The following is a 25,751-nucleotide window of genomic DNA, read 5'->3' as shown; positions in this document are numbered from 1 at the left end:
TTCTAAAGGATGAACTCAGTCAATATTTATATCCCGGGCGTAATGAAGGTACAACCTGCACGGAGGCTCAGCAATGCAATTACAATGTTCACATAACAGCGTTGCATTACTGACATTGTCATGGACGGATTAGGCGTCGCTGGTGTCACATTATCATAGCAGAGGTGTTTGAAATAGGATAAGATTTTAAGGACTCATCTAACTTTGTCTACCACAAAATTTAATATTCTAGCAACGAAACAAGCTGTTATGTTATGATTGTTTTGAATTTTTAACATATTTCCACTTTTCCATCCGAGGTGATTGTTCACTACAATTTTTTTCTATAAAACATGTTGAAAAGACATATATATTTTTTACACATACAGTCTATAACTAACTAGTCTATAACTTAACAAATATTGTTTCACAGGACAAAGGTGGTGGAGAACCTACTTTCTATATTCAATTCCCTTAATTAAATTTTTTGTTTTGAGTAGTAGTATACTCCTTAGATTTTTTAGGACTAAAACTATTTAAGTAAAATTTCTATATTGAGCTTTAGATGTTTGATGCTAGAACCAGACAGCTTATATTTAAGTTAGCTTAGGCATTCCAAGAATGATAAATCTATATTGGTACATGTTTTATGTACAGGTTTACGTAGTATAACTACCCAAATCCAAAAGTTTAATCAGAAGCCTAAAATACGCTTTTAAAGGATTGTACCAGCCCAAACATTGGCCATAAACATAATAACTCTGTATTCACGTCAGATATGAAAATTTGTAAGGGCCATAACAACCACTCTCGTGTAAACAACTTAATATCATTCCTTGAACTTTGTTACAGCTTGCTTATTCGGGTGGTAACTATTATTAATTTGAAGTAATTTCATTTTGTTATTTTGAAGATAGCTGTAGTAAATGAAGTAATTTTTACACTGATGGACTGCTTGGCCCCAATAGCTGAAAGTCACTGATGTTTAGTATTTGAAACCAAATAAATCAAGAAACCTTCATTTTGAAAAATCTTAAAACAGTTTTTAGCCAGTACAGTAAAGTTTAGGTTTATAAAGATAACAAGAAAATTGAAGCCCCAAAGTAAGCTGTTAAGAAAATCATCAAACCACCTTCAAGTTACTTAGAATGAAACAAGAATCAATTCGTCAATTTAAACAGAAATATTATTTTACTTTTTACATTCGGGGGAAAACAGTTTTCATGAGGTAATGACAATCAATAACGCCAGAAGGAGGTTGCGTCTTCATTTCCGTTTGGGAACGCATACATATATTATTTATATTTCCTAAAATTTGAATATTTTGTATTTATTATTTGACTGTTACTTCTTAATTTAAAAACTAAATAAAATAAACTGTAATTTGATCTTGTAAAAAAGGGGATTTTCAGAACCGAGTCTTTAAAATCTTACAATTGTATTAAAATCGTATCTTTTCTGTTTAGTTTGCTTAAGAAAATTTGAATGTTTACTGTCCCCCCCCCCCCCCCCCGAGTAAACAAGTCAATTCCATACTATGCGTTTATATTTTATGTTTGGTTGTTTGTTTAGTTTGCCAGCCTAACTGTCATTGTATATCATTTTAATCGAAAGATTTCAAGAGTAATCGTTTTCCGGACGAATTTCATTAGCATAAGTTAAACTATGATGATTGTTACCCTTTCAATCTTTACTTTTTTGTTTTCTTCTTTATACTTCATTGGCATTTACTTAGGGAGTTGTTACAACCATTGCTGGCCTTTGCTGTCCAGATTTCCAAAAGCTAGTTATTGCATATTTGTGATATAAATTCAAACACTATTACTTTGTGCCACGTATACAATGATTCAAGTGGTTAATTTTAGTACCTTTTGTGTGATAGCTTCTTGAAATTAAAGTAATTAAACAGTAATAAGTAGTTGGACTGGTAAACTGTAAGAAAGGTATCGTTATATCAATTTTAAGTTTAAATATAGGTGGGTGGCTGAGTGGTTCTAGTGTTGACCATAGCAATCAAACGGTCGCAGGTTCGTGCCTGAGACACGTTGGTCTTAGTCAGCAAAAAAGCTACACAAGGCATATCATTTCATTATACACTTATCCTCACTGATATTTGGGTTAAAATGCTCCTAAGATGCGTTTCTATCTCCATCGGTAATTGTATGGGTAGCCGAATGGTTATAGTGCTCACCTTCGAATATGAAGGTCGCTGGTTCAAATCCAAGCGAGACCGTTTCCAGACCCAGATGCCATTTGTCATTGGGCTATGAATTAATGATGCTATCTATCAAAAAGGTCGACGTTAGAAAGTAACAAGACCAGGATAAGGACAGTTCCCTTTCAAAACGTAAAAAATGGCACTGGCGTTAAAACACAACCAAAAAAATAATAATTTGTTTAATTCACTTTAACTTGTGGTTACTTAAATATAATACAGTATTATCAACGTAAAGTGAAAATGAACGATAGTCATTTGTTTTCTGTTGTTAAATGATGATAAATATCGATATGTAATGTTTATGGTAACGTAAGAATGTGTAATCTTTGAAGGAACAGACACGCTATGTTTCGTGCATTGTCCGATGTATCATTGATCATATTTGTGTTTCCTCATAGATCATAGTTGTGTTTGTGTTGATTTGTAATTGTGAAATTTTGTATCCATAACCTAACTCTCATAGATTCATATTTTTGGTTTGATAACTTGGTATTAGAGTAGTATATTTTCCTTTTTTAATTTATCATCGTATAACTCTGAAAGGCCAATTTTATACTACTATCAACTATCATAGTACAAAGCCAAAAGAATAAATAATACCCCCACCGTAGCAAACCTGCCGACTAAGCGAATTTCCATTTGTCTGAATTGATTTTCAGTTAAATATATTTTAATAACATTAGGTTTAACGAGTACCTAGGTTTGCTGCTACAAGGAAACTAATAAAGTGTGTTTTTGAGTCAAATATTGATAGCTTAGTACAAAATAAATAATTTTGCCAAGTTTGATCAAAATATATCCATAAACAAGCAAACTACAACATTTGACAATATTCTCCATAAGAATAACATGGGAATTTTAAATTTACAATTTTTTTATATTTTCTCCGTTACTAATAATCGAACAAAAATACTTGTATATACTAAATTATTTGTTTTTTTAAGCTCTTTAAAAAGGTCTAAAGAGAAATCGGGAAATTTTGTGTTTTGAGGGTCAAAAGTGAGAAAAACCAATTTTCACCCCATAAAACCTCCCGTAAAGCCCCGTTCCCATGGTCCGATCGTGCTGGTTCGCGAACTCATTCAAGTTTATCCCACTTTACACCTTTAAACCAAATTTAATCAAAATCGGACAAAAATTACTCAAGTTATCGCGTTCACGGACGTGTATATATATATATATATATGAAGAATAGAAAAATAGGGCTACTATATATAAATAAAGATTAAACATTAATAAACTTAGTACCCAAGTAAAATTATTTATTAAAATATTTACTGACTTTAAAATTTCTATAGGTTTGTCCAAGACTGTGACAAATACTACATTGGACAAACCTATCGAAATTTTAAAGTTAGATTCAACGAACATATACAGGCATATAAATCGAAGAACAAAACATCAATGAAATCAAATTTTGCAGATCATTTACTAAAATCCAAACATAAGTTTACTAAGATCGAAGAAAACTTAACAATATTAGAAATTGAAAAAGACAGAGAAAAATTTAATGTAAAAGAAGAAATTAATATTTATATGAACAACAAAAATAATAAATCAAATATTTTAAATACAATGATTCCAAAATTGAATAATCCAATATATGAAACAATAGCAAAATAGAGAAAATATTAATGAAAATAAGTACAACACATCATATAGTATATAAATTAATCAATGAAGACAAAATTATGTTACAAGTTAGAAAAGTTTTATAAAATCATATGTTATTTATTTATTTACATATCTTATTTTGATTTTTGTTTACTTTGAAAATGGCCTTAGAGCCGAAACTATAGTCAGTAAATATTTTAATAAATAATTTTACTTGGGTACTAAGTTTATTAATGTTTAATCTTTATTTATATATATATATATACATATATAAAAATTTGAACGAATGGTGTTTTTGGCTTCTGGGGACATCAAAATGAAAAAGTAAATCGGTCCCGGGTCTAGGTATTACCATGCCACCTACGGTAATAGCTACTTCCCTATAGGGAAATTCGCTAAAAGCTGTCAACGATTATGTAGTACTGTACATACTCAATAAGAGGATCATTTGGCCGTGTCACCTTTGACTATAAAACTGGCTGCAATAGGTTCATGTATATTCGATGACTACTCTAATATTCAAAGTTAAGGGTTCAACCATTTAACCCAGGGAAGCCAGTTTATCATAAATGATATGTTTTGTTGCTCAATATGCAATACTTTGCGTAGGAACATTTTATAATGCTAACAGATTGGATTGGCATAAACACATAAACCTTTTATACTTCATATGTTTAGTCGCTTTTGCAAAGGGAATACATTCCTGCACTTTTACATTCCTTTTAACGTGCTTTAGAACACTTATTTGTTTTAAAACCATCAGGTAATTCCATGTGATTGTATTTCTTCCAATGTCATAGAGCAATATAACTAAGCCCTGCCTTAAAATAGTGCATAAACCTAAGTTAATTTCGTGATACGCGTATCACGTACACACCTGTTTTTACGAGAAAATAATAAATAGTATTTATATTACTTTAAGACGTTACAAATGTATATCACTTAACCTAAACGCTTATGAAAAACTGATCCAATTTTGCTTATGAAGCAGCAAAAACGTTCCTCACTACGTGTTAAGTGCTTTTAAAAAAGCTGTGCCCCTCTGTGTTAATTTCAACCTACAGTATAAAATCACAAATACAACTCTAATGCATCTCCAAAATGTCTTTTAGGTAGAATTTATAAGCTATGTGTTGTACAGAGTGTTCGGTTGTCTCTTAACTCTTTACCGACTTTTTAAGGTATCATTCCCGGATCAAAGACAAACCAAAATAATACCGTTAAACATTTCCATAGCTTTTATTCAAGATACTATGTACGAAACAATAGCTGTGCTCATTAAGTAACTGAAAACTAAAACAGCTGATTGCAGGCCTCTTGTTCATGTACTTTTTACATATTTCATAATATTTACCGGTCACAGCAAAAGATCTTGATTTTTTATTTTTTGTGTGGGGTACATGTACTAAGAGATGAGAACCAGCGTCAGTTACGTGCTCAAATTTCATCTCGTAAAGTTCTTGCCTTCTACAAGCACCCATCACGCCATCAACCTAAAACAAACCATACCTAATAGATACTGATTATCAACTACTTTTTTAGTTTTATCAAAATGAATATTCACTTCAGCGTTTCGTAAAGTACACTCAGCATTTAGTTGGCATCTTCCTAACAATTTAAATTAGTTTTCTTAACATGGGTTACTAAGATTAATATATTTTTTATTACGCCAAACTCAACAAAGGGAGTAAGTTTTGTTTGTACAAAACACAGGGTGTATTCAATTATGCCTTCAAAAGCTGATATTTATAGTGGTCTACCTACATTGGTTTTGTTTCGTTTATCTAAGGATTCCTTATCTTATCGCTTATATTATCGCCCCAGGGATTCTATCTTACAACGCTATTTTTCGTTGAGTAACTGTTTCCGTATTTTTTTAAACAAGTGTTTCTTACACTACCTCATTATTTTTAACTGTGTAATTTAGCAAAAGGTATTACAGTGATGAGTTACCTACTATAATGGCAAAACGTAGGCATATTAAAAGGTATCTCAGTTACTTAGGCTTGTTAAACAAGAATTAATGCTAGAATAATAATACTGCTAGTACCTACACACTATTTTACCACTATAACATACCTTTGATAGTAAATGTTCCTCGTCAGGGGCTGTTTCGATGAACGTTTTTACCTCATCGGAGGTAAAGACCTTTGATTTTTTTGGCGTGTAGCCATCGTTTTTCCTTTTCAACAAGGCTATTAGGCAATTGTATCTAGATATATCTCTTTTATTTTTTATGGCTAGAGTAGATTTCAGCATCGAATATGTGGTCCACAACGTGTTGGGTGACAAAGTGGTTGAGAGGTTTTCAAAATAAACCTGAAGCACATTTTCGTTTATCACTCTTACCTTATTTTCTTTTGTCCATTTAATGAACTGCTGGTATTTAATTTCATACCTTTGACTTGACTTTAGTGGTAAAAGATTTGCACAAACAGTTTGTGCTCTCGTTTCAAACTCATCAACTTCACTTTCACTTGACATTTTTAAATCGGGTAATCTGCCTTGCTTTAACTTGCACCAACTTAATTAAGAATACGCGAGTATCAACATGAACCAGTCGGATCAACAATTAAATTGGTCAACTGATCAGCTGATCAGCTGATTAGTTGACGTTTGAAGCATTACAATTTTAATTCTTTTCTCTCAATACTTGAACCTCATTGGTCCGTTACCTGTGTTGTTATGAGAAAAACTATGCTGATTTGAAATGAAACTATGCTGATATGAAAGTAAACAGCTGTAAAGTGAAACTTTTCAATTCTAAGAACTGAACTGAAATGGCTACTTTAAAAAACGGTCGTAGGTAATAGTATTTTACGTTACTAGTCCTGAAAATAAGTGTTTACCGGACGAGTGTGGTCGTTCCCGTGCGAGACGAAGTCGAGTACGGGATTACCATACGAGTCCGGTACACACATTTTGGACGAGTTACGTACGATAGTTTACGCCATACTACTAAATCCGTAAAAATCCTTATATATTTCCACCAACTAAAGGACTGTCATAACCTCTAAGAGAGGTTATGTTTTTGTTTATAACCACTCACTGCCACCTAAATACAGTATAATCAGCTGATTGGTGTCCGGCAAAACTCATCGCAGCACAGTAGTACGCAATGAAACCCCATTTGAATAAGCTGGCGGCAAACAGCTGTTTTCTGGACTAAATCCTTGCATGGGAAGTTTGTCAAAATAATGTAGTGTGGCGTAAAATGTTTTTCTCTCTTGTTTATAAACAGATTGTGTTATATTTTGAACCATTAGAAATGTAATGTAATTGTAACAATTTAAAAATACCTCACTAGTGTTGCTTACCCAGGTAGTTTTTATGTTATTTAAGTTTTAAAATTAAAATCTTTATGGCTTTAAAGTTTTTGCTTGGTGTTATTAATCTATGCCTTAAATTTCAATTAAGGCGTAAGAAATCTGAGGCAAAATGTCGTTATAAATTTAATAATAATTTTGTGAAAAAGCTGCAGTTGTACAGGTTACTTTTGGACATTTAACAACTGATCATTAAACAATGACTTTTGTTCAGGAATGATACCTTAAAAAGTCGGTAAAGAGTTTGGAGACAATCGAACACCCTGTACACACTCAGTAATTAACTATCGATGCATTTTTTAGCATTGTTTATCACATATTAGCATGGTTTAAACTCATCATTACAGCATAATTGTTTATTCGTTGCGAATTGCCAATGGAAAACGTTGTTTCAGGTGACCACTTATTTATTGTTTATTTCACCTCTAATAATTACTACTTAATTATCCAAAAACATTCTAATTAATAACCTCTCAATTATAACGTAGACTAAAAAACACTTCTACATTTATAAACTTTATATGAATTCTACATCAAAGAATCCTCTATATTTCTTTTTTTTTTACTTAATAGAATCAACAATAATAGATGGTTTTATTATTGTTACAAACAATCTAGCAGTAAAATGATACTAATCTTTTCCAATAAAGCTGAAACCTTTTCATAACTAAAATAAGGCACTTTTATCTTTGAACATAAATTTTATATTTTTGCTTTTAGAAGACTATATAATGCCTTAAAGCATTATCAAATGACCTAAACTGTGAAGTGACATACACGCCAAAGCTGTAACTCGTATTGAACGTTGCATACCAACTTTACACTGCAGACACAGTTGACCTGTTATTAGGTTGGTACAGGTGGCTTAACATTGCGACATATCAGCAAATTGAGCCAAATATATACAAGACGAATATAAATGAATGTTATTCCTATACAGTCTTATATTTTATTTTTGTTAACAGAAGAAAATACCATAGGTCCATGATTTACATGTAATTCCCCAACATATCTAATGAATAATTGTTTATATCTCAAAGTCACTTAATATTTTGACAAAAAAAATACAAGTTAACAGTAAATTATTATGAATTAGTTAAGGTTAAGTATATACACAACATTAAAACGAAACTGTCATCCTTAATACATTATCTTAATCACGTATCTAAATATGACCAACAAATAAAAAGTATAATCTAAGCTATTTCAGTCACGCAATCTATCGTGCTGAGTTTTACGATTGAACATTGATCATGTTTATCTTTGGATCGTACTATTGCATGTTTGTTTTCATAACAAACCTACTCACATCTCATATTCAATCAATTTAAATTTCCTGTAGATCTTTATTTTAATAAACTCCAATAATGCAGAAACAATCCCCAAATTATTTGTCGTCAAAATATACCCAGTGTCCAGTAATACTAAGGATTTGGTACTGGGTATCAAAATATACCCTAGATATAATTTGTATTAGGCTAGTCATATCCTGGAGACATAGCATATATTTAATCCGAGGACCCAAATGGGGTATGATATTAATTGATCGTATTCTTTTACAAAGTTCTTTCGTTTTGGACATTATTAGTGCTTTGTCAATTTTAAATAGTTAAATATATTTCTTAGTGCTAAGGTAATCATAGTGTTTGTTTCGATGAATGGTGTGTTATTTTTCTTTTGTTTTGAAATGTGAGAATTCACTCTTGACCAAACAAACAGTATAAATAAATAAACAGCTCAGCTCGTAATGATTTGTTAGAAAATAACTTTTATTGCCCATAATTTTATATTTTTAAGGGTTTTTTTAGTAAAGTATCAACATTAACAAATCTTCTGACGTTGTTAAGAACACGACTGGTTCATTAATTCGAGCGCTAAATTTAATTCCTGGAGGCCTGGTGATAATCTATTCTAAGTACACCTCTACAGGTATACAACACAAAAAGAATGGGTTTTGTTTTTACACACGAAGAGGACTTGTATTAGAGAAACTAAAGCAATAGGAAAATTAAATTTCTATGCAGAGAAAATCATTACGCTAAATAACTCGTGGCACAGACCTTTCCTATATAATGCTTACGTATAAGTAATAGAACTTTTTTACAAAGGTAGCAGAATTCTAAAAGATGAACTCTGTCAATAATTATATTCGGGTCTAATGTAGGTACAACCTACACAAGGGAGCTATAGCCTAATAAACCGAGGCCCAGCAATGCAATTACAACGTTCAAATAGCTGCGTTGCATTGCAGACATTGTCATGGACATATTAGGTGTTGTATTACCATAGTAAAGATTATTAATATATATTTTAAGGACTGTTGACATCAAATGTCATCAATTAAAACTAAGCCAAATAATATTATGTTTGTTTGACTTTTAGCTAGGAGTCACCTGTTGCCAAACGTTTCACTTTTGCTGTGAAAAATGTATTGAGTACGCGTTAGTTACTTTACTAGATCAGTAGATTAAATACCCCAGCCGCAGGAAACCTGCAGACCAAGCGACTATCCATTTGTCTGAATTGATATACCATTAAATATATTTAAATAACATTACATTAAACTATTACCTGAGTTTTCTGCTTCAGAAAGGCTAATAAAGTTTGTTTTTTAGAATAATATTGATATCTTAGTATAAAATAAATAAAGTTTGCCTATTTTGATCAAAATATGTCTGTAAACAAGCTAACTACAACATTTTAAAATATTCTCCACAAGAATAACATGGGAATTTTAAAATTACAGTTTTTTTCCCCCGTAACCAATAACCGCAAAAAAAACACTTCAATGTACCAAGTTGTATGTTTCTTTGAGCTCATTAAAATGGTTTAGAGAGAAATTGGGAAATTGTGTATTTTAATGGCCAAAAAAATGAGAAAAACTAAATTTTACCCCATAAAAAACAGTAAAACCCCGTTCCCATCACCCGATCATGCTGGTTCACCAACTCATTCAAGTGTATCTCGCCTTAAACCCTTAAACCAAATTTCATCAAAATTGAACAAAAATTACTCTAGTTATCGCGTTCAGGGACACATATAAACATTTGAACGGATAGGGTTTATTTGGCCTCTTGGGCCATCAAAATGAATAAGTAAATCGGTCCCGGGTTAAAGTTTTACCATGAGGCCTACGGTAATAGCTACTTCCCTATAGAACCAACCCTGAAACCAATTTTTATATTCAGTTAATATAGCTTTAGAAGATTATCAAAGTTAAACAAATAGCAAACAACAAAAACAAGAACCTTCTACAAAAATAAGAATTTTTAACTGTTATAGCTGATTCATACAAAATTAAAATGTTAATTATTAAAAACTTGTATATAAAACTATAATATAAAATACGCATTTGTAGGATTATACTAGCCTACATTGGCTGTAAACATAATAACTCTTTGTCCGTGTCAGATATGAAAATTTGTGGTGGCCATAACAACCGCCCTCATGTAAACAACTTAATATCATCCCTTGAACTTTGTTACAGCTTGCTTATTTGGGCGGCAACAGTTATTATTTTGAATGGTTATTTCACAGGGTATCATTTTATAATAATATGGATTAGCCCCAATTGTTAAATGATAATGGTGTTTAATATTTGATGTGTACAACAAATATTATAGCTTCATATTTTCTTAAATATTTTTAAGTCAATACCGACACGTTTATGCATAAAACGTGTTGTATGTTTATTGTGAGTCATCAAAATTCATTTTTGCGTCTTATTGTTTGGAAGTTTTAATAAGAAACCACAAATTTTCTATAAGAAAATACGGTGCAAACCACTAATTCTGTCAAAAATAGTTTAAGAAAACTTTTGTTTATATGTATATGAATACATGTATACTGAATATATACATGTATCTTATGGATGGACCCGTCTCACTCACACCGATGTCCGAGACACTATCCAAGCTAGCAACACACTTAAAACTAGATTAAAAGGCTGGGTTATTTTTATGCAGTATACATGTATTCATATACATATAAACAAAGGTTTTCTTAAACTATTTTTTGACATAATTTAATTCTATTTACAATCGTGTTACTTTTGCAACATGTAGTAGATATAAATATGATCACATGTTAGATAAAACTGGATTGGTAGAAGTTTCCATAAATAGTTAGGAAAATGAAAGGTATAACTTTCAAAATAACAGCCATGCAACATGTCGTGTTCTTCTTGTATATTGATCAAAAATCCGGAGTTAATATGATGCGATTTAGATTTGTGAATGTTTATCGTTTTTAACAAACAATATTAATTTAGTTTTTTTACTAGTTATCTTAATTCAAAATTTGAGAATAGAAATAACTTATGTAAATATATAATTATAAATAAGTTAACACAAAATTTGAAAACAAAAATCAGGCTAGTAAGACAATTGTCAAAGGTTAGTATCGAAGTCAACTTACATAGAATTATGCACAAATATAACTTTTAAAATTACAAAATGTAACTGACAAACATAATCTAATGACGATTTTACATCTTATTTGTAGGAGGCAGATTGAAACCTACAGTAGATAAGGACAATCAATAGTGCTACAAGCAGGTTGGGTCCTTATTTCGGTTAAAAAGACATAAATAGTTTATTTATATCTCACGAAAATGTGAATACTGAATATTTATTCATTAACTAACTATTTATTTCTTCTTTATTTGAAAACTAAATGCAACATTGACATTTTATGTTTAAAGGGTTTTTATTTAATTTTTTAGAAAGAGGGTTTTACTGAATTGTTCCGGTTTAATATAGGCAATAAAATGTATAATATTCTATGTTTTGTTTGTTTCTTACAAGAAAATTTGAATGTAAACTGGCCCCTACCATGTAAACAAGTCAATTCCACATCATGCGTTTTTATTTTATGTGTTATTGTTTGTTTTGCTTGCCAGGCAAATTAACCTTTTATTTTAGTCGAGGTATTTCAACACTGAAAATTTGTTAGACTTATTAGCGTATTACAGTTATTTCATTAACATAAAATAAACTTATTTGTTTAACATAACAATATTCTTTGTGTATTTTCACACCATTAGAATTTTTTAACGTCGTTATGTATGATTGGTATAATATAAATGAGAGGAATAAAACCACAGGCTACTTATACAATGTTTTGAAGACAAACGGTCTCACCACTTTGTCGTTCACCATGAAAATTAACTTATATATTTTGTTTTAAACCAGAGATCATCTGGGAGAAAACAGGATAGTATGACATGTATTTTAACCTTTTATTCTACAAACGGAATATTTTTTATCACTCCAGTGGCTGAAAATATTGGATTAACCACGTAGATATAAGATAAAGTACAATTTGATTTAGGGTTCAATATACCATTGAGTTAAGACTTTTTGATGTTCAGACTGAACATAACATTATGAGGTACAAGCTTAATTTGGTATTGCTCTATCTTACCAACAATATGAATTTGCATCAATACTGCATATCAATTCTGAATATATTTCCAATTATAATTGAATTCTCGTTAGTAAGGGAATGTAAAGAAATGTTTGAGTATTAGTAAAAACTAAGTTAAACGTAAATACAGAATTGACGAAGGAAAGCCACCAGCCTAGAGGTAAAGATTATTTCTGTTAATTTTACAAACAATTTTTTTCTTCAATGAAAGTAAGATTTCTGCAGTAAAGAGGAGTTTTACATTTCCTAGGTTATAAATAATTAATTAATTTTAATAAAATATCATTTACACTCCTATAAATCCACTCTTTAAAGTTATATAAGAGACTAAAAAAAGATAATACAATTTTTAATTACTATTCATTTTAATACTATTTAACTCTGGGGTTTACTATTTTTATATGAAATGAAATGTTACCTTTTACAAAAGGAGTACAAATGCATATTTTTTCTTTCACAATCTTATGTTTAATTTTGGTTTCCTTAAGAAGAATAGCATATGTCAATGGTTTATAAGTAACGCTTCAATCATAGTTGAATTGCATGCATTTCATAGTCACTTTTCTACAGTTTGTTGTGAATTGCATCTTTTACCCAAAAATGATTGTTGGCTTCAAAATTACATGTTGACTTAACAGTGCACATGAAAGTTAACATTAGATTAATAATTAAGTTAACACAACATAGAAACGAAAAGCTATAAACCTGTTTATAGATTATGCCAATCACGTACCCAGATGTAACCAACTAATAAAAAGTTTAATCTAAGCTTTATCACACGCAACCTATCGTGCTGAGATTCACGATTGAACATTGATCATGTTTATGTTTCCTTTGAAACGTATAAGTGCATGCTTGTTTTCATAACAAACCTATAAATATCAAATATTCAATCTATTTAACATTTGTTGTGGATGTTATTCTCACTAAAGCCCCAATGGTGCAGAAACGATCACTAAGTAATATTTGATTATGATTTATCAGGTGTCATGTGTGCTGTGTTTCCCCAAGTAATATTAAGTAAATTAAGTAATATTTTTATCAGCCCATTATTTTACGATAGTAGATATAATAGGACAAAGATACCCCACTTTCGGCGTTTTAGAGGCACTTTTAGGGCATTTTTTATAGGGGAAAAATGAGAAAAATGAGTGGCTCATTTTTTTGGCCACTTTTTTAAAGACCCAGCTCTCGACCTATACACCCCTATATAAATTTTCTACTTTTTTAATACTGAAAAACACGTCTGGAATATGGCTCATTTTTTTGGCCACTTTTTTAAAGACCCGGATCTCGTCCAATACAAACCCATAGAAATGTTCAAACTCCATTAAAATTTTAAATCCACATTCATTCACAAGTATATTCTCAAAATCATGTGAGGTTTGCGCGCGAACTCGGGCACGCTTATGGCTATGCGTAAACTATGCCTGACTCAAATGAATGACTGTGAGTGTAACCTAATGACCCCAATCAAAATCAATTGTCAATATTCTCTGCCTGTCTGGCGCCAGACTGTCTGGCGCAGGTTTAGACAATTACCAAATATGTTTGATTGATTGACCTCAATTATTCAATTGTTCAATTTCAGTTTGTTCAATTTCCATTGTTAAGTTCTAAATTAATTTAGACAATTTTGTGGTATATAAGGGGGGCATTCTACGGAATCATCACTAACTCTTCCACCTGGATCTTCTTGTTTTGGTAAGTCTTTGACATCTAAGCTAGACTATTGTAATATGTTGTCGCGTGTCGGGTCATGGGATCAATTGGTGACGTAATTGATGCTTGTAGTCATACTCTGTATTTCTTTTAACTTAGGAGTGTAGCTAATTTCCCGAGTCCATTTTTAAAAACTTAGCCGAATTGAGTCACTAAGGAACATGTAAAAAATGTATATATGTCTATTTTTAAATACTTAGAGTATTTTGAACAGTCACCAAGGAACTTAAAATGTATATAAATCTATTTTTAAACACTTAGAGTATTTTGAACAGTCACTAAGGAACTTAAAATGTATATAAGTCTATTTTAAAAAACTTAGCCAAATTCACTCATGAGGGGGACTTTGAGTCAAAAGTTTGCACAAGTTATTATTTAAAAACTTAGCCAAACTTCACGCACTGGGGGACTTTGAGTCAAAAGTGTGCACAAGTTATTATTTAAAAACTTAGCCGAATTATACTCACTATATAATTTTGTCGAGTTCCTTTTAACATAGGTAACATAGTCTTCTCTATAACTAACACTCACTCTGTATATATGTAGACTCAGCAATCTGAATTGCTAAAAAGTATTTTTATTTAAGATTTTGGATTTAGTTTTGATTTAAAAAATTACAATTGCCAAATTTTATTGTATGAAATTGTTTTAAATATTAAAATTTAAAATTCTGATTTAAATTATTATTTCCCATTAATTGAAATTGTCTAAAATGTAATTTCCACCATATAGAAGATGCTAACTTTGTTTTTTAGTTACATGTCAACTGTGTGCTGCTTCTCTATCCAAAAAAGTAACTTATTTTGTTATTACTATTTTTAAGTGAGTCAAAAATATATACAAGTTATTATTTAAAAACTTAGCCAAACTTCATGCACCGGGGGACTTTGAGTTAAAAGTGTGTACAAGTTATCATTTAAAAACTTAGCCAAATTCACGCACCAGGGGACTTTGAGTCAAAAGTGTGCACAAGTTATTATTTAAAAACTTAGCCAAATTCCATGCACCGGGGGACTTTGAGTCAAAAGTGTGCACAAGTTATTATTTAAAAACTTAGCCAAATTCCATGCACCAGGGGACTTTGAGTCAAAAGTTTACAAGTTATTTTTTTAAAACTTAGCCAAATTCACGCACCAGGGGACTTTGAGTCAAAAGTGTGTACAAGTTATTATTTAAAAACTTAGCCAAATTCACGCACCAGGGGACTTTGAGTCAAAAGTGTGCACAAGTTATTATTTAAAAACTTAGCCAAATTCCATGCACCGGGGGACTTTGAGTCAAAAGTATGCACAAGTTATTATTTAAAAACTTAGCCAAATTCACGCACCGGGGGACTTTGAGTCAAAAGTGTGCACAAGTTATTATTTAAAAACTTAGCCAAATTATACTCACTATATAATTTTGTCAAGTCCCTTTTAACATAGGTAACACTCACTCTGTATATATGTAGACTCAGCATTCTGCTAAAAAGAGTTTTTATTTAAGATTTAGGATTTTGTTTTGATTTAGAAAATTTCAATTGCCAAATCCTATTGTATGAAATTGTTTTGAATATTAAAATATAAAATTCTAATTCAAATTATTATTTCTCATTAATTGAAATTGTCAAAATGTAATTTCTACTATATAGAAGATGCCAACCTAGTTTTTTAGTTACATATATAAAAATGAAGACTACATGTCAACATTGTTTCGCATCGCTCTCCAAAAAAAGCAACCTTATTCGCCACTACAATTTAAAACATCAAATGAAGGTATGTAAACTGTGTGATTTAATCTGTGATAATAATGTGGCTCTAAAATCTCATATATTACAAAGTCACAAGACTTGTAATTTCTGTAAAAGAAATGTTGTTGGCCATTTTAAAAGACACGTAAATTCTTGTAACAAATGTCCATATACAATGATTAAATTTGTTGGTGAATCGATTAAAACTGAACTTAAAAGTACTCTTCAGTCTTGTCCTCTACCGATAAAATGGACTTTAGTAAGGAGAATCAAATTTATAAAATATACAATAGATCAAAATGGAAAATTAGTTAATGAGAAAGAATGTATTGCAGATTTCAGAAGCCTTACTATCCTAACCATTGAGAAGAGAGATTTAAAGCCTCAAATTGAAAATGCTCTTTTAAAGATTGACACTTCCACGCACAAATATCAAGCCGAAGGCAGCGGATGGATTTATGACCATACTAAATATTGGCAGTTGCATGTTTACAAGTATAAGCCTCTAACTCCAAAGTCATATATCCCCACACCAAAAAGTATTCAATCAAAACATGCTGTTTTAAATATAAAAAATTCAGATAATAAATGCTTCCTTTGGTCAATTTTAGCAGCTTTACATCCAAGGAATGCTAAACATGCTAATAGAGTCTCTAGCTATGCACCCTATGAAAATCAGTTAAATATGACAAACATAAAGTATCCTGTTAAAATATCTGATATAGATAAATTTGAAAGACAAAATAATATAAGTGTTAATGTATTTGGAGTTGAAGACCGAAAATTTATATATCCATTAAGAAGAACCAAACTGAATAGTAACACTCATATAGATCTATTATTATTACAACAAGGTCGTAAATCACATTACTGTTTAATTCGTGATTTTGATAGGTTAATGCTACGGTCTACAAAACAAGACCACAAGAAGCATTTTTGCAAGTTTTGTTTACAACATTTTTACACTAAAGATAAATTAGAACGTCATATAACATATTGTAAGAACTTTGATGCACAAAGAGTGGAAATGTCTAAACAAAATACATTACAATTTAAAAATTATAAATATCAACTTAAAGCCCCATTTGTAATTTATGCAGATTTTGAATGTTTTATAAACTCTAACAACCATACTCCATCTGGATTTGCATTTGTCGTAGTAAAAGATTCTAAGATTATTTCTGAAGAGTTATATAGTGGCGAAAATGTTATGGATGTGTTTTTCGAAAGATTATTTGAGACTTATGACTTCATTAAAAGTCAAATGGTGATATATATTCCCCTTGTAATGACTCCTGAGCAAGAGGCATCTTTCCAAAACTCAACACATTGTCACATTTGCGAAAAGCCTCTATATTTTGATAGGGTACGAGAACATTGTCATTCAAATGGCCAATACCGTGGAGCTGCCCACAATGATTGTAATTTAAACTATAAAGTAACAAAGAAAATACCAGTATTCTTCCATAACTTGAAAAATTACGATGGACATTTAATTATGCAACACTTGGGAAAGTTTAATCGTAAATTAAATTGTATAGCCAAAGATATGGAAAAGTACATTTCATTCTCTGTTGATGATTTAGTATTTTTAGATTCCTATAACTTTCTGTCCCTTCCATTATACAAATTAGCTTCCAATTTAAATACATTTAGATTCATAGACAATCCACTACTACAACGTAAAGGCGTATTTCCCTATGAATATATGACAGGGCCAGATAAGTTTGCAGAGTCTCTACCTCCAATTGAAAAATTTTACAGTACTCTAACTAAAGAACATATCTCTCCCATCGAATATGAACATGCTAAAAATGTCTGGACCCATTTCAATATAAATAATTTACAAGAATATCATGATTTATATCTTAAAACAGATGTATTGCTACTGGCTGATGTGTTTGAGACATTTAGAGACCTGTGTTTAAAAGATTACAAACTTGACCCCGTACATATGTATTCACTTCCTGGACTAACATGGGAGGCCTGTCTTAGAATGACTGGTATAAAATTACAATTATTTCAAGATATTGACATGCATTTGTTCATAGAAAGTGCAATCAGAGGAGGAGTCAGTATGATTTCCACACGTTACGCTAAAGCCAATAATAGATATATGGGAGAACATTATGATCCCAATCAAGAAAGTGTGTATTTAATATATTTAGATTGTAACTCGCTATACTCTACAGCTATGTGTGAGATACTACCCGTGGATGGATTTCGTTGGACGAATGAGATAGACTACAAAATATACAAAAACAATCAAAATGATGAGTTTGGATACATTTTAGAAGTTGATTTAAAATATGATAAAAGCTTACATGATTTACATAATGACTATCCATTAGCACCTGAGAAAATGAATGGCAAATTAATACCTAATTTAAATGACAAAACTAAATATATTTTACATTATAAAGCATTACAAAAATATGAGGAATTGGGTTTGGTTGCTACAAAATACCATAGAATTTTAAAATTTAGACAGTCCAAATGGCTTGCGCCCTACATTAATTTTAATATTGAAAAACGCAAATGTGCTAAAACTGATTTCGAAAAAGACTTTTACAAATTGTTAAATAATAGTCTCTTTGGTCGAACAATTATGAATCAACGCAAGTTTCGTGACATATATCTCAAGGATGAGTCACTATTAACAAAATATGTCAATAATCCAAGGTTTGATTGTAGCAAAAAGTTTGATAACAATTTACATGCTATACATTTAAATAAATTAGTTGTAAAGTTTAATAAGCCGATATATTTGGGAATGACCATTTTGGATATCAGTAAAGTAATAATGTATGATTTTCACTATAATTATATGTCAAAATTTAAGAACAAAAGATTTCTAATGACAGATACAGATTCTTTAATGTATTCTATAGTTACAGAGGACTTTTACAAGGAAATAGAATGTGACTTGCACTATTTTGATACCTCTGGATATAGTAAAGACCATTTCTTATACTCTGATAAAAATAAAAAAGTCACTGGCAAGTTTAAAGACGAATTAGATGGTCATATTATGTATGAATATTGTGGTTTAAGACCAAAGTTATATTCTTATATTCCTCTAAAATGGTTATATGAAGAAGACAAACAAGCTTTAGAGGTAAAGAAAGCTAAAGGAGCTGATGGTGCTACAGTTAAACATCTCCTTAGACATCAACATTATTTGAACTGTCTTGCCACTGGGCAAGATTACTATGAGAATGTGACAAGAATTAAATCTACAAATCATCATCTTCAAACCTTAACTATGAATAAGAAAGTACTATCGTTTGACGATGACAAGAGGTTTATTCTGGAAGATGGTATCAATACTCTTGCACTTGGTCATTATAAAATTGATCAAACATAAATCTATATTTGCCATTATTCTTTAACCTTTCTTTGTCTATTACAAAAAAGCCATATTTAGTTTTATCCCAACATTGATGACAGAGATTTCTAAATTGGTTAAATGAAAAATCATTACCAACATGATTGTTATATACATGTTTTAAATTCAAATCATCTTGTTTAAATAATATTAGGAAATTTACATTATCACGTAAATGTTTGTGTACTTTGCTGTAAGATTGACACAAGTAAAAACAGTTAATATTTTTATGTCGACCCATTGAGAAAAATTGTGTAATATTTGGACTATTTATGTCATCAAATACAACAACTGACTGTGATTCGACATCATTTGGTGTGATTTCACAGTCAGTAAACGTGTGTAATTTCACTTCATCACACAAACGAAATATTTCAATTATTTTTTTATATTTTTCTTGTTCTAAAGATTTAGATATTAAATATAGGTTTGTAAATTTTAATCCTTCCTTTTTTACAATTAAATTATAAATTACAACCGTCTTCCCACTTCCACTTGGACCACAAATAACACATCGAATATTGGTAGGAAATAGACCCAACTTCTGTAATATTGCAAACGGGTCCTATTTAAATGGAAACAAATCACACACCATACATAGCTTTTATCCAGAAGCTCCACCTGGCTACAAAATTATTGAAGTTCCAAGAAATATTATATATTTTCCTGTAAATAAGAGAAGTTTAGATGTTGTCAGTATTACATTTGCCGATCAGCATGACAAGGCAATTGACTTTAACGGAGAAGAAACTACAATTACTTGTCATATAAAAAAGATATGAGAATTTATAAGAATTTATCTATAAGTGCACAAAATGCTAGGTTCCTAAAGTCAATAGGACTAAAGTTAAAATTTTCTATTAATAAAAATGGAAGATTTTCTAGACGTTACAGGGAAATCCCAATTCGACGATAGTGTGGTTAAAATTACAAATCACTCCTATGTTCCCCATAACACTTTGGCAATAAATAATTCTGATGAAATTCGAATATGTATTAATAATCAAGATTTGCTAACTCTCCCATGTAGGAGTTATCTGTATATTAAGGGAGAAATTGAAAATCATGATAAAGGTCATTTTATAAATAATGCATTTGCATTCTTATTTGATGAAATTAGATATGAAGTCGCAGGTAAAGAAATAGACATTGTAAGAAACCCAGGAATTTCTAGTCTTATGAAAATATTGAGCTCTTACAATAAAACAACTAAATTGTCAAATGTGGCATTTGATTCTGACACGAATTTAAAAGAGTTCCATAAAGGTGGCAAGTTTAGTACTTGTTTGCCATTAGAGCTGTTAATGGGTGTGTTCGAGGATTTTAATAAGGTATTAGTAAATGTCAAACAAGAATTGGTGTTGAAAAGATCCAAAAATGATTTGAATTGTATATTAACAACCGCTAGTGCTCCAGCCAGTGGCGCTGTTGATACAATTCCCAAAATTACACTTAACTCAATTCAATGGGTGATGCCACATGTGATACCATCAGATGGGGAGAAGTTACAATTACAAAAGATGTTACTGCAAAATAAAAATTTGCAAATTGCATTTAGAAGTTTAGAGCTGCATGAACTTCCATCATATCCCAATACTACAAGACATACATGGTCAGTAAAGACATCTTCAAGTTTGGAGAAGCCTAGGTATATTATATTTGGTTTCCAAACAGCTAGGGATAATAGTGCACGAAAAAGAACTGATGAATTTGATCACTGTAAGTTAAAAAATCTCAAAGTATTTCTAAACTCTGAATATTATCCTTATAGTGATTTAAATCTCGACTTTGAAAATGGAGATGTCTCTAAAGCTTATGAGATGTTTATGAGGTTTAGAGAGACTTACTATAATACTATCCCAGATCCTATGATTAGTAGAGCTGAGTTTATGAAGAAATATCCACTAATTGTAATAGACTGTTCTAGACAGAACGAAACAGTGAAGGAAGGAATTGTTGATATTAAATTAGAGATTGAAACTGCAGAAAATGTGCCAGCAAATACATCTGCATATTGTTTGATAATACATGATAAAGTGTTTGAGTACAATCCTTTGTCAAATGAGATAAATAAAATGTAAATAAAAGATGAAAAACATTCAACAAGAATTGGTTGACTCTGCAAATCAAATACGAGAGAAATATAGAGCTTTAAAACGTGGCAAGTTTCTAGAGGCTGAAGAGAGGTTTCAAACATTCCAACCTTTAATAGAGCCATTACAAGAATTAAAAAAAATTGCCAAAACAGAGAGGCCTCGAATGGAGATTCTCCCAATGACTCCATCTAGAATACCAATAATACCAAGATTGCAACCATTACAGCAATCCACCCCACAGAAATTAGATTTTGGTCTTTTAGCATCAGACTATTTAGGAAATTACCTCAGTAAAAGTAGTATGACAGACACTACATATGGTATTAGACGAGAAGCAAATAAATTTTTTATTGGAAATAAGGAAGTTGATATTGCCAATGATGATGTTACAATTGCAAATAAAACCTACAAGGGGACAAAAGGTTTGTGGCAATTGTTAACTTTAAAAGAACCTGAGGATTATACTCCGGCCGATTTGCAAAATTATAAAGAGATTTTGGAAGCTACAAATGGACATTTAAAGAGTTACAAAGATGGTGCACCAATTTCAAGTAATAGACATACTAAATATCTTAATATAATTAAACCTCTTTTTAAATCTGTTGGTGAAGGTTTGAGACAAGTGACTGGTAATAAAATAGACTACATTTATTGGGATGATCCTAATGAGCTTGTAGATAGGTTAAGACTTCTTTGGCTAAGTCGCCAAGCCGGTAACTCAGGAGTGGATAATGAAATAGATTCCATTATTGAGGAATTAAGAGAAAGTGGAATTATTTATTAAATAAAAATATGTTTATAGATAAATTTTATCGTTTATATAATCCATATAATAAGCCTGCAGAACCCAGGGCTAGTAGTGAACCTACTTTAAATTTACAAGACGATAGTTGGAATGGTTTAAACCGTAAAATTGGTAATGTTAAAGATGGGGAGTTTGTAGATGATGTATCAACTTTGGGACAGACATTAACTAGAAAAGGTGATGTCTTTTTACAAGGTAAAACTAAATATGAGTTTTTAGAATCTAAGAATAAAAATTGGAATGCTAAAAAACAGAAAATTACTAATGTGGAAAAGGGTGAAAGTTTAGATGATGTGCCCACTTTACAACAGACTTTAATACGAACAGATGGTACATTTGTACAAGACAATAATAATTATGAATTTTTAGAATCAGAGAATGGTATTTGGAATGCTAAGAAACGGAAAATTACTAATGTAGAAAAGGGTGAAAGTTTAGATGATGTGCCCACTTTACAACAGACTTTAATACGAAAAAAAGATGGTAAATTTGTACAAGACGATAATAATTATGAATTTTTAGAATCAGAGAATGGTGTTTGGAATGCTAAGAAACAAAAACTTAGCAATTTGATGGAAGGTACAGATAGTAAAGATGCTGTGAATGTTTCACAAGTTCCAAAAATGGAAGTAGGCTATTGGAATTTTAATAATAAAAGGTTAGTACGTGTTAAACCTGCCATTGATGACACTGACTGTGTTACAAAAGAACAGACTATAACTTATAATAAAAAACTACATTGTTGGGATGCCAAAAATCAATTCATAAGAAATCTACCAGAGGGGGAACATTCGGATGATATTTGTCTAATGTCACAATCTATGCATTATGATGGATCAAAATTTGTATATGGAGAAAAAAATTTTAATTTGATGGAATATAATCCTGATTTATTAGTTGCTGACCCCACATCTTTGAGTGGATTTAAGTATATAGATAATAGACCATATATACCAGAAAACTATGTATTTAAAAGAATGGAAGATAATCTATTGATTGGGGCTAATGGTGATGTATTTAGAGTTACAGGAAAGGATGATGTTATAAAAAATGAATGAAATTGCATACGAACTTCATAAACCTGCAAGAAAGAATTTCATTAGAAGGTCTTTCAAAGTATTAGGTATAAATGAAACCATACAAATAGATTTAATTGATATGCAAAACTATGCTAGAGAAAATTCTGGCAATAAATATATTTTAACTTTAATAGATACATTTTCTAAAAAAGCTTATGCTGCTCCACTAAAGAATAAGACAGGGTTAGTGGTTACAGAAGCCATTAAAACCATTCTACCAAAGGGGGTTAAAAACATTCAATCTGACAATGGAAAAGAATTTTTTAATCAATATTTTAGCAAACTAATGAAAAAATTAAATATTAATCACTATCACACATTTTCTACAACTAAGGCTGCAATTGTGGAGAGGTTTCAGAGAACTTTAAAGAATTGGTTATATAGGGAATTTAGTGCTCAGGGGAGTTATAAATGGTTGGATTTACTTCCAAAGTTAATTCGAAAATATAATAATAAAGTGCATAGATCTATAGGAATGAAGCCTAACCAAGTAAATGTTAAGAATAGTAAATATGTGCATGAGAGGTTGACTTCTAAAGTAGAGCAAGTTAAAAAGCCAAGATATAAGGTAGGTGATAGCGTAAGGATTTCCAAGTATAAACATGTTTTTAGTAAAGGTTATACTCCAAATTGGACAGGAGAACTATTTACAATAGCAGAAGTTAAGAATACAAAGCCTGTAACTTATATCTTGAAAGATGAAAATGGCAATATAATCAGGGGAGGCTTCTATACAGAGGAGTTGTTAAAGACCAAGTATAAGGACATGTATTTGGTAGAGAAGGTAATTAGGAGAAAGGGTAATTCATTGTATGTCAAATGGCTTGGGTTCCCAAGTAGCCAGAACTCATGGATTTCCACTAAGGATGTCCAAGGGAGCACGTCATAAGCCAGGAGCACGCCCGAGTTCACGCACAAACCTCACATGATTTTGAGAATATACTTGTGAATGAATGTGGATTTAAAATTTTAATGGAGTTTGAACATTTCTATGGGTTTGTATTGGACGAGATCCGGGTCTTTAAAAAAGTGGCCAAAAAAATGAGCCATATTCCAGACGTGTTTTTCAGTATTAAAAAAGTAGAAAATTTATATAGGGGTGTATAGGTCGAGAGCTGGGTCTTTAAAAAAGTGGCCAAAAAAATGAGCCACTCATTTTTCTCATTTTTCCCCTATAAAAAATGCCCTAAAAGTGCCTCTAAAACGCCGAAAGTGGGGTATCTTTGTCCTATTATATCTACTTACGATTAGTTTTATTAAAGCACTTGCTTTATTTAACGGTAAAACCGTTACAATAATGTACAACAACAGTTTTAATGCGGAATTCCTAAAACAAAACTCGCCTATTGTTCAACATTTATTTGCAATGTTTTACATACTTTAAGCATTAGCAATTTGTGTTCTGCGAAAAAGTCCCGATTGAAATCCATTGATTAAAACAGAGCGGACAAGTAGCCTACGTTTAATCTCCTACGTAAGTTTATATGCGAAACAGTTGAAACTCGGGTCAGGCTTAGCAAGTTGTAATGAAGCTATCAGTCAAGTGGCTTAGTAAACTGTGCTTTACTGCGCGAAATAAGCTTAGTGAGAAGCCAATAAAGCAAATGTGATGTGATTACTTTGTTTGGCAATTAACGGGTTATGCATATATCTATAGTTACCTTTATGAATACAATCAATGGTCGTCAAATCTTTACTGTACCACTTTGACGAAACTTGAAAAATATCATATTTCAGTTCGAGGTACTTATACACTATGCAAGTTTGATAATAAGCCTCTAATACATACTTTGCTAACCTTTAAATCCACACAGGTTCTTGTGTCTCGACTAATCACCAAAGATCTGCGAGAAAATAATACAATTAGTATAGTGTAGTGAAATCTAGCCATACAACTGATTCATCAGCCTTACTGGACAATAATTTTACGAAAGGGTTCCTGCTTTTAACGAACCGTTGTTTTCAAACGAGTAATGGGATGAAATAAGACAACAGAGTGAAATAATTATGCCCTTGCTCATTAGTGAGTAAGCTGCTGGCCTGGAGGATATCCTTAGGTTATTTTACTGGTAACGTTTTCTCTGACAAAGCTTATTTTTATAATTGTCTGTTATGCCAACTTGCCTGATTGGTTTAATAACTAGTTTTAGATTTTTTTCGCTTTTTTTCGCTTTTTTTGGTAACTGATATAAGATCAAGGAAGTTTATTTTATTCTGTAGATAAAACATGTTTCACAAGTTTTGCGCAAACTATGTTTTGTTATTATTTCATACACAAATATGTTAATGAAGCTGTAAACGATGTATTATTGTTGCTTGAATTTCTCCACCTACATAATATGTTATCTCGTACGTTGTAGCTAGCAAC

General features: G+C 31.1%; 1 protein-coding gene across 2 annotated transcripts in view; it reads left to right on the top strand.

Moving 5' to 3' along the window:
- LOC128995224 (frequenin-1) overlaps nt 1-25,751 on the top strand; it is a 96,914-nt gene that overhangs the window by 54,910 nt on the left and 16,253 nt on the right. The window lies entirely within an intron of this gene.

The sequence above is a fragment of the Macrosteles quadrilineatus genome, unplaced genomic scaffold, assembly GCF_028750875.1.
Source record: "Macrosteles quadrilineatus isolate MER2022 unplaced genomic scaffold, UCM_ALF_1.0 Scaffold_5__1_contigs__length_97177068, whole genome shotgun sequence".
Lineage (NCBI taxonomy): Eukaryota > Metazoa > Arthropoda > Insecta > Hemiptera > Cicadellidae > Macrosteles > Macrosteles quadrilineatus.
The sequence above is the reverse complement of the archived record's forward strand: the minus strand, read 5'-3'. Positions and strand labels throughout refer to the sequence as shown.